A 9,981-nucleotide genomic window follows, 5' to 3' on the forward strand; every position below is an offset into this window, starting at 1 on the left:
TCCGAATTTATTAAAAAGTTGTACCTATTTTAATTTCGTTATAAGGTATTTACTTGCCAAGAATAGTAAGATTAGTCGTTACATTCGAGAAGCTTAAATAGTTGTATAGACATATTATATATTTACAAAATAAATATGTCATATACTTCGGTTAGAGCAAAGCTGAACAGGGCATGACCGGGATTTGAACCCAGGTCCTCTCACACCCGAAGCGAGAATCATACTGCTAGACCATCATACCATATATATATGTTATATATGGTATGGTATGGTGTTATACATATATATGTTAGAGGTTAGAGCCTACCAAAACATAGCGAATCGTTAACAGCCATCAAAATAATGGCCACCTGGTTAAACAAATGAACACATCACGTAATCAACTTTGTTTCATGAAGGCTTTTAAGGAAGTTGTCTTTAGGTGGCATGATGGTCTAGCGGTATGATTCTCGCTTTGGGTGTGAGAGGTCCCGGGTTCAAATCCCGGTCGTGCCCAGTTTTGGTCTTTTTGGTGGTTAATAATATTACAATAATAAGCCTTTTTATACGGGTACCTACCTAGTACATTTTTATTATTAGATACATGAGTGAATTTAAAATAAGCATATATTTAAGTAATTTTTAGCATTAATTTACGAGTATTAGGCCCCCTTGCATGATTTCACTAACCCGGGGTTAGCCGGTTAAACCTGGAGTTGCCATGGTTACCCATAAAATTTGACACTAGGTAAACGGATTAACCGCTTAACGCGTATCACGACCAACTACTTACCCTTACTATAAGCTTTGTGGCCAATCAAATTTTGTAACGCCGTGTGCTATTCAGGGCGTTTCGGTTTTGAATAAAACCGAAACGCTTATTATTAGTAATAAGAATTTATTACTAATAGAGTACAGCTTAAACAAATTCAGTTTAAGTCTTTCAATTTGTAGTTATTGCTGCTCGTGACGCAAATTTATTCTAAAATTTCAGTCGCGTATTTACCTCACATAAAATACGTTAGATTCACTCCTACATCGCTTCATAGCGCGGTATCTGAATATTATACGCGGGCACATCTGCGCCTCGCTTCTGAAGCTCGCTTTGGAAAATAATAAAGTTCCGTTTAAACGCAATTCGTATGTGAAGTACAACGAATGAGGCGTAATAAAACGTATTAGGAAAAATGTATTGCAAATAGAAAAAGGCTTAAGTGAGTATATTACGGAAATTACGCCTATACCGTGTTCGGTGGTTTTCCTTCTGCGTCAGAGTTTTTGGAGTAAACTTAAGATATTTTTAGGGCTATTCAGTAAAATTATATATTTTACACGTGTCATGTGAAACTTGGTGGAAAATATTCAAATCATGCGTTAATAATTGAAACTTGTACTTTTACATTCTTTGACAGATTATTTTCTTTGTTTGCGTTTTCGTTATTTGTAATAGGTACTTACATATACTCAGGCGTGGCTCACTCCGCGATTTCGTCGCTTTGCTACAGGTAGCTAAAAGTCCATCCGTTCGACCCCAATTTTGGGGTTTGCCATAAGCCGCGCGTGGCGCTGTCGCCACCTAGCGGCCATATCTGTGCTGATCGTGACAGACGCGTTTTGTTAGAGAGTGAGTCTTCTGTACCTAGCAGTGGCGGCGCGTCCATAAAAGCCGATTCCCACCGGCTTACGTGTTTTTGGACGTTTGAGCAGAGTAAAGTTGTAAAGGCAATAAGTAAGCCAAATTAGCCCCGGCTTGCCTATGGATATATTTGACGCGCCGCCCCTGGTACCTAGTACTATTATTCATTCTGTGCATATACAATCAAGACTCTAAGGTTAGTCCAAACTAGGAGCTAGATAAAAAAAAAATATTAATTTGTTACAGTTTGGAGCTGATTGATGCTAGCAAATTGAAGTGAAAGTCGTGCGTGAGGTGCGCGACTGAGCGTCAATCACCAACACCAGAGATATACCGGGTGTGGCCTGTAATATGAGCAAAAAATTAAACTGTAGGCTGTACTCCTCATACTGACCAACATTTGATCAGCAACTTTTAAAAATAACTTGTGGTTTGATTTATAATACACTTTAAAGTTTATTCTAAGACGCAATGTATTGCGAATTTTGTTATGTTTAAGGCGTGACAAGCAACGTCAATCACAATGATATGGCGTGGCCATGGCGTCCATTGAAGATAATATTTATTTTGTATGAAAAATAGAGAGTCAAAATACTTCATAATTTTTAAAAGTTGTTAAACAAAAGTGTCCCCGTTTGAGGAGTACAATCTATGTTTTAATTATTTGCTCATGTTACAGGCCACACCTGGTATATAACTCCGTATAAGATAAATAAAGTCTAAGAAAAAAACGTGCCTCGGAAATCAAGAAAAAGTCATTCTCGAATAGATGGCACCATATACCTTTGGCCTATTCTCGGCTAGATGGCGTTGACGACACCGTTTGATATTTAACAATTTTAACACATATCAGTGAAAGAACATGGGTCAGTATGGAACCATAAAAATTAAAAATCATTTATCCGTAAACATATTTTGATTAATTTATACATTTTCAATTATATTTTAAGTTTTAATCGTGTGTCGATAGATGGCGGTAAATGTACCGTGACTACAAAATTTACTTTGGAAATAGCCCTCTATTCTATCTATTCTCTTTGCCAACACGCTCGTCCAGGTCGTAGCAAAACCCTTTAAAACATTCATACTTAATTGAAAATTAAAATTCATCCTTAGGTAAAAACGTGCGACGTGTGACACTCTAAATCATGCTTTGTTTCCGAATGATTGATTACTTGTTTCAATATGTATACAAGTGTTATTCAATGAGCAAGAATAATTGACTAGATCGAATTAATAGCAGATCTTAAGTAGCATGATGGTCTAGGTATGATTCTCGCTTCGGGTGCGAGAGGTCCCGGGTTCGATTCCCGGTCGTGCCCCGTTTTTGATAGTCAATTATATAGAATGTTGAATTCTTGACATATTTATTACAGGGAATACCCAACTGAACAAAATTTTCCTCAAGTGGCATGACGGGACCAGGCGTCATGGTCCTGATAGTTGAAATATCATTTTGGCTTCGGGTGCGAGAGGTCCCGGGTTCAACTTCAGGTTATGCCTTATTATAATTTTTGCATAGGCAACTTTGATATCTTTGTAACGTAAGTAAGGACATTTTCAAGTGCCATTATTATTTTTTTTCAAATAATATAAACGCCGCGATTTCATGATTATAACAAAAACGCTGTGCAGCAGCTGGAATATTTTGGACTTGCTTGAGACTAACAGTTTTGAATGATTCACGGATAGTTTCAAAAGACATAGCGACCGTATGAACCGTGATTGCCTTTTGTATTTTGTTTGAGCTCCCTGAGATATTTCGACACATGCATCTTGTTCACTGCATCGAAATATCGGGAGGTCGAAAAAAATACAAAAGGTAATTACGGTTCATATCCCGGTCAATATAAGTCTGGCTTGAGACTAGTTAATTTATAAGAACGCGACTATTTCTTAAGAGTTCGATACTTAGGGCCCCGCCACATCTAGCGTCTTTCGAGCGTCGGCGTCTACAACTCTATGGCCGCTGCTCGACGCAACGTCGACGCAACTGCGCAGCGACGTCATTTTCCATAGCGCTAACCAGACGCCGACAAACGCCGACGCTCGAAAGACGCTAGATGTGGGGGGGTGCCCTTAGTGTCCCTTAGCCTGGCCTAGTTGCGTCTCTCATTAGATCACTGCATCTTACAAGTATCAATCCAGCCTCAGTTGCACATATCATAAATTTTAACAAAGGAAAGTGACATTATTTATTAGTACGAGTAAAACCATTGCTTTGTCTTTGCATGATTAATTACTTTCGTAAATTATTTATACAATTGTTATTTGACAAGCCAGAATAATTGACTAGATCGAATTAATAGCAGATTCTAAGTGGCATGATGGTCTAGAGGTATGATTCTCGCTTCGGGTGCGAGAGGTCCCGGGTTCGATTCCCGGTCGTGCCCCGTTTTAATTTTTATATTATATATTATTAAAAAACCAAAACCAATTTGCCCACAAAACCACCTGCTGTAGAACAATGGATGTGTGGTGTTAGTATCCAGGGAAGAAAATGGGGACTACGTATATGCAGAAGCGGTCACGTACCTACCTAAATTTGTCCCCTTTCGTCTTGACCACAATGGCTGGGACCGTTACCTTAGCTTACCTTACCTTACCTTACCTTAAATGTGTAAGTACGAGAAAAGCAGTGAGCGGAGTCCACATTTGACAATAAAATTGAAGACATTATTATACTTACATAGGTATTTCTTCTATTAAAGGCACATTTGTGCACACATGCGAATTTTATTGGCACGTTCATTTCATACTTAGAAAGTTAATTGATTCTTATGCGGCTTATATGGTAATGAAGTATGTAGATTAGCAGATTATTAATCAGTGTAAACTTATTCATGCTCGTTTTTTACTTAAAACGCATGTTAGCTCCTAACGGAGCGATCTTGTTATATATATTATGCTTACTTTGTAATAACTGCGGGGTATCGATGCTTTGCATATTACAATACATATAGGGCTGCTAATAATGCGTGTTACATCCGTTCTAACTCGACTTGATCGTTCTTTGCGCAAGAGCATACCTTAAGCCGTTTAAAAACCTTGAATTCGGATATATTTAAATGTTCTTGAAATGTTGTAGAGCTCCATTGAAAAACGATGTTTTGATATTCCACTTCTAAAGAAACCAAAATAAAGTTGAAAGTTTTTAGCGACTTCTACACGGACGAAGTCAGGGGCAGAGGCTGGTAATTGCTTAAATACCTAACCGAAAATTTTGCTCTGATTTGACTTCGGAATATTACCGATACCAAAGTGTAGTTTATAGTCACGTTTTTTGTCCGTTTGGGAGTATCATATTGTATGTTATTCATTGCGCGAAACACGAATTTTGATGAATTGCACCATAGTTAAATAAATAGTTTGTCGATATTTTCGTTTAATCGGAAATTTAGAGGTGGCACGATTATACATTGGTATTGGTACATGGCCTACTCTGCAGTTTTCATTTTGTGGTGGTTTTATAACTAATCTTAAACTGTACCAACCTCAAATTATTTTATTAAATTGTCAACCGAAAACCAAAGATAATTATAGAAGTATATTATTTTAAATACCTATAACACATTTAGACCACTTTAAACCAAAGTGATCTTGATGTTTTTCTTAGAATTAAGGGCGCTAAGTAAACACGCAACAATTTCACGTTTCGAGATATTCGCGTGTCTGTTTATATGGAGGCAAGAAATAGCAACTAATAACTCTAATGTACCATCTACTTATTTTAATTCATGGCAATTTAAATCCTACTGCCTGGTGTTAGAGTCTAAAATGACTGTAATGTTGGTATCATGTACAGCTTTTCGTATACGTTAAGATATGGCGGGGTCAACAATAACAGAGGATGCACAAACAGCAAGTCATAACTATTGTAGGTGTTGCATAGAATAAAGAAAATTCAGAATTGGCGCTATTTATAGAAATGAAAATAGTTTAGTTTGATTCAACCTTAATGTTAAAGTGATTTGCTGATCCGCAATATGTACTTATTTCTTTTTTAAAGCGCTCTGGTGGCCTAGCGGTACCTAAGAGCGTGCGACTTTCAATCCGGAGGTCGCGGGTTCAAACCCCGGCTCGTACCAAATGAGTTTTTCGGAACTTATGTACGAAATATCATTTGATATTTGCCAGTCGCTTTTCGGTAAAGGAAAACATCGTGAGGAAACCGGACTAATCCCAATAAGACCTAGTTTCCCCTCTGGGTTGGAAGGTCAGATGGCAGTCGCTTTCGTAAAAACTAGTGCCTACGTCAAATGTACGTCCTATCCTACGTCCATGAGCAGTGGCAAAATGCCGGGATAACGCCAGGAAGAAGAAGAATATGTACTTATTTCGTACAAAGTCTATAACGTGTTAGTAACATATTATGTACGAAATACATAGGTAATAATTTTTGGTTTTGAATTGAATGCTCACTTTTAGATCCAAAATAAGTCAGTACATTTTTCTAATATGTATGTGCAACCGCCTGCTTTTTTTCGGTTACTGATAATTGAAGATGTACCTATATACATAAGTATGTATTTTCATATTCAATACAATATACATATTAACTTGATGCTTAGGTGCCTACATGTTGTTTTTTAACTATATCCTGCCATATCTATAATTTTTTTTGGCTATAGCTTACCTGTAAGGGCAGGTATTCATGCGGGGCGAATTTCCCGGAATCCGGCGATGATCCGGCGCATTCGACAATGCTCGAGCATCTCCATTATCCTGCAACATTCAAAACTGTATCTTATCTCGTACTAACAAGGTATAATTTTATCCGGAATGGTTATCGGCGGTTAAGGTGTTTTGTAGTTGTCGAGCTTCATAGTTGCCTCGATAAGATTGATCGAGTGGGGTAAAGAGAACAGATTATCTGGGTACGGGGTAAAAAATCAGTGACTTGTCAAATTCGTCGCATTCTAAACTACGGATTGACCGCCGATCTTTCGGTCTCGGTTCGTATTAATGGATTTTATGGGATAGAAAATTGGAATTTATTGGTTTTAGTATTTTTGTTCGTTTAGTTGGGGTGTTAGATAAAGGATTAGATTAACAAATGGGACACAGATTTGATATGTAGGAGTTTAGGTGTAAAAATTGTAAGGTGTAAAAATTGGTATTCACTCCAGAACTCGAGAGCAATGAAAACGGACCATTTTGTTAGAATATTTCTCTAGACAGAGAGCATCGAGAGTCCAATTATAGTTTAATCAATTCTAGAAAAATAAATCCCACCAAAAACATAAATGTAAAAAAGGAGAGCCAAGTTCAATACAAAAATTATGCTTGGCTGTGGGGCTCGCCGCAAAAAGAATGGAGATCTAAATGACTGCCACTGCCAAGTTCTATGCAAAATCCAAATATGTATTTATAGGAACAAAATAACATTATAAACAAGTATTAAACTCTATTTCTTTGCTTTATTGGATACCTATAACAATTGCTGTTATTTAAAAAAATGTGAGATCTTAAAGTAGGTTAGATTTGACTTGGCCAGTTTTCATTATATCAATCATTTTATATATATTGTAATTCTGATAAAACCTGGCCAAGCCAAATCTAACCTACTCTAAGATCTCACATTTTTTTTAAATAACAGCAATTGTTATAGGTATCCAATAAAGCAAAGAAATAGAGTTTAATACTTGTTTATAATGTTATTTTGTTCCTATAAATACATATTTGGATTTTGCATAGAACTTGGCAGTGGCAGTCATTTAGATCTCCATTCTTTTTGCGGCGAGCTCCACAGCCAAGCATAATTTTTGTATTGAACTTGGCTCTCCTTTTTTACATTTATGTTTTTGGTGGGATATCAATACTTTTTGTAAAGAAAACTAGGCAGGTATTGAGATTTAATGTTTTTTCTTGTGTTTCCGCTGTATGGTTTTTACTTCTGTTCTTTGTATAATTATGTGGTACCGCGCGCCGCCGACGACACACCGTTGGCCGGTTGTTTAGAGCGTATTAAAAGTTTTTTGTATGGGGCACCACTTATTTTTTGACTAAACTTTATTTTAATATAGCAAATATAATAATACATATATTGGGGTAGTTTCAAATATCTGCTTGTAACGGTTCCAACGCTACAATAAAAAAATATTTTTTTGTATGGGGACCCCCCCTATTTTTTAACTTTTTTTTATTTTTAGGTTTTTTCCTACGCTTACACACAATAACCGAGCTGGATTCCAAATTTCATCCTTCTAGGTCATCTGGAAGTAGGTTAGGTTTAGGTACTTATATCAGTCCCAATAAAAAATGGATTTTTGTATGGGGACCCCCCCTATTTTTAAACTTTATTTTATTTTTAGATTTTTTCCTACGGTTACACACAATAACCGAGCTGGATTCCAAATTTCATCCTTCTAGGTCATCTGGAAGTAGGTTAGGTTTAGGTACTTATATGTCAGTCCCAATAAAAAGTGGTTTTTTTGTATGGGGACCCCCCCTAATTTTTAACTTCATTTTATTTTTAGATTTTTTCCTACGGTTACACACAATAACCAAGCTGGATTCCAAATTTCATCCTTCTAGGTCATCTGGAAGTAGGTTAGGTTTAGGTACTTATATGTCAGTCCCAATAAAAAGTGGTTTTTTTTGTATGGGGACCCCCCCTAATTTTTAACTTCATTTTATTTTTAGATTTTTTCCTACGGTTACACACAATAACCAAGCTGGATTCCAAATTTCATCCTTCTAGGTCATCTGGAAGTAGGTTAGGTTTAGGTACTTATATCAGTCCCAATAAAAAATGGATTTTTGTATGGGGACCCCCCCTATTTTTAAACTTTATTTTATTTTTAGATTTTTTCCTACGGTTACACACAATAACCGAGCTGGATTCCAAATTTCATCCTTCTAGGTCATCTGGAAGTAGGTTAGGTTTAGGTACTTATATGTCAGTCCCAATAAAAAGTGGATTTTTTGTATGGGGATCCCCCCTAATTTTTAACTTTATTTTATTTTTAGATTTTTTCCTACGGTTACACACAATAACCAAGCTGGATTCCAAATTTCATCCTTCTAGGTCATCTGGAAGTAGGTTAGGTTTAGGTACTATAAGTCATAAGTCAGTCTTAAAATTTACGACTTTTTGACCTTCATACCTTTATAACCGTTTGAGCTAGCTTCATGAAATTTGGGCTTCTAGATATCCTTATGGATATAATTAAACACACGTAGTTTTATGTGTATACGTCAAAGATGTTTTGAGTTATAGAAGGGTCAAAAGTGGCACCAAGTGGTTCGTGTAATATTACACTCGGCGCTGGCTAGCCAGTTCCTTTGCTTGAACTTGGCTTGACACGCTGCCGCGTGTCTAGATAAGAATATTAAATTCAAAAATTTGTTCATATTATGATTTAAGGCATTTTTGCTCGTTTCTGTGAGCAAGTTCGCATTAGATGGTGGTGTAGTACTAGAATAACTAATTTACAATTGTAATTCCTATACTTAATAATTAGGGAACCATTCAAAGGTAGTATGTAAAAAAAACAATGCAGGTAAAGAATGCTGCCTCACAGTTACCTTGACTGTCTAAATCCATTGTTTGATTTATTGGATTTAGAGAAAACAGTCATAAATAGGTTGTAAACAGCGTACTTAGTCGGGGTTAGTAGCATTCACTAAAGTAACCGAAAACGAAAGGTAGAGCCGCTCCTTTTACATCTATAAGTAATAGGATTTGGCTAAACCTATAAACAAACTGATTTAATGTAATTAGCACACTTGTAAGTAGGTATTATCTTTACTTGTGACTAACAAACAATTTAATGAAATCTTGCTAGTTGATTTTAACCTAAGTACCTACGTACTTTTAATAGCCGTGTCGATTGACATACAATAATCTGGGACCATCGAGCTGATCTGATGATGGAGCCAGAAAATAAACAGTGGAACTCTTCGGTCACTCGAGATTGGGCTCATATGACTGCTTTCACAAGTTTATTTAATATTTAACAGTCAGGTAATAAAGAGTATGTTTGAAATTGAAATTAATGCCAGAAACTTATTTCTCCTTAATCGCACATTGATGATGGTCAACATTTACAGATTTAGTAGCGATTCACGAACCGGTACCTAGCGTACCAGTGCCTATTTATTTTTCTTATGTTGTATTTAAATTGAACATATAGGTATCATAATGAAACTCGTACTCGTATCATAATGAAATCACTTGTGGTGGTAAAACTTTCATTACTAGTAATAGGTAGTTTGGTCAATGTTATTATTATTCTTTATTCATCATTTTTCTTCATTCATATTATTATTAGGATCTACAAGTATAATCATATACAAATTTGTCAAATCTTATGATTTGGAATTAAAATATCCAAGTAATCAGGTTTTATGGAAAGTCTCAA

General features: G+C 36.2%; 2 non-coding genes across 2 annotated transcripts; both read left to right on the forward strand.

Moving 5' to 3' along the window:
* Positions 1 to 423: 423 nt before the first annotated feature.
* On the forward strand, positions 424 to 495 carry Trnap-ugg (transfer RNA proline (anticodon UGG)). Its single transcript has one exon. It is a non-coding gene; the product is annotated as a tRNA-Pro (tRNA).
* A 3,441-nt stretch (positions 496 to 3,936) lies between these two features.
* On the forward strand, positions 3,937 to 4,008 carry Trnap-cgg (transfer RNA proline (anticodon CGG)). Its single transcript has one exon. It is a non-coding gene; the product is annotated as a tRNA-Pro (tRNA).
* The last annotated feature ends 5,973 nt before the right edge of the window (positions 4,009 to 9,981 follow it).

This window comes from Cydia fagiglandana, chromosome 3, assembly GCF_963556715.1.
Source record: "Cydia fagiglandana chromosome 3, ilCydFagi1.1, whole genome shotgun sequence".
NCBI lineage: Eukaryota > Metazoa > Arthropoda > Insecta > Lepidoptera > Tortricidae > Cydia > Cydia fagiglandana.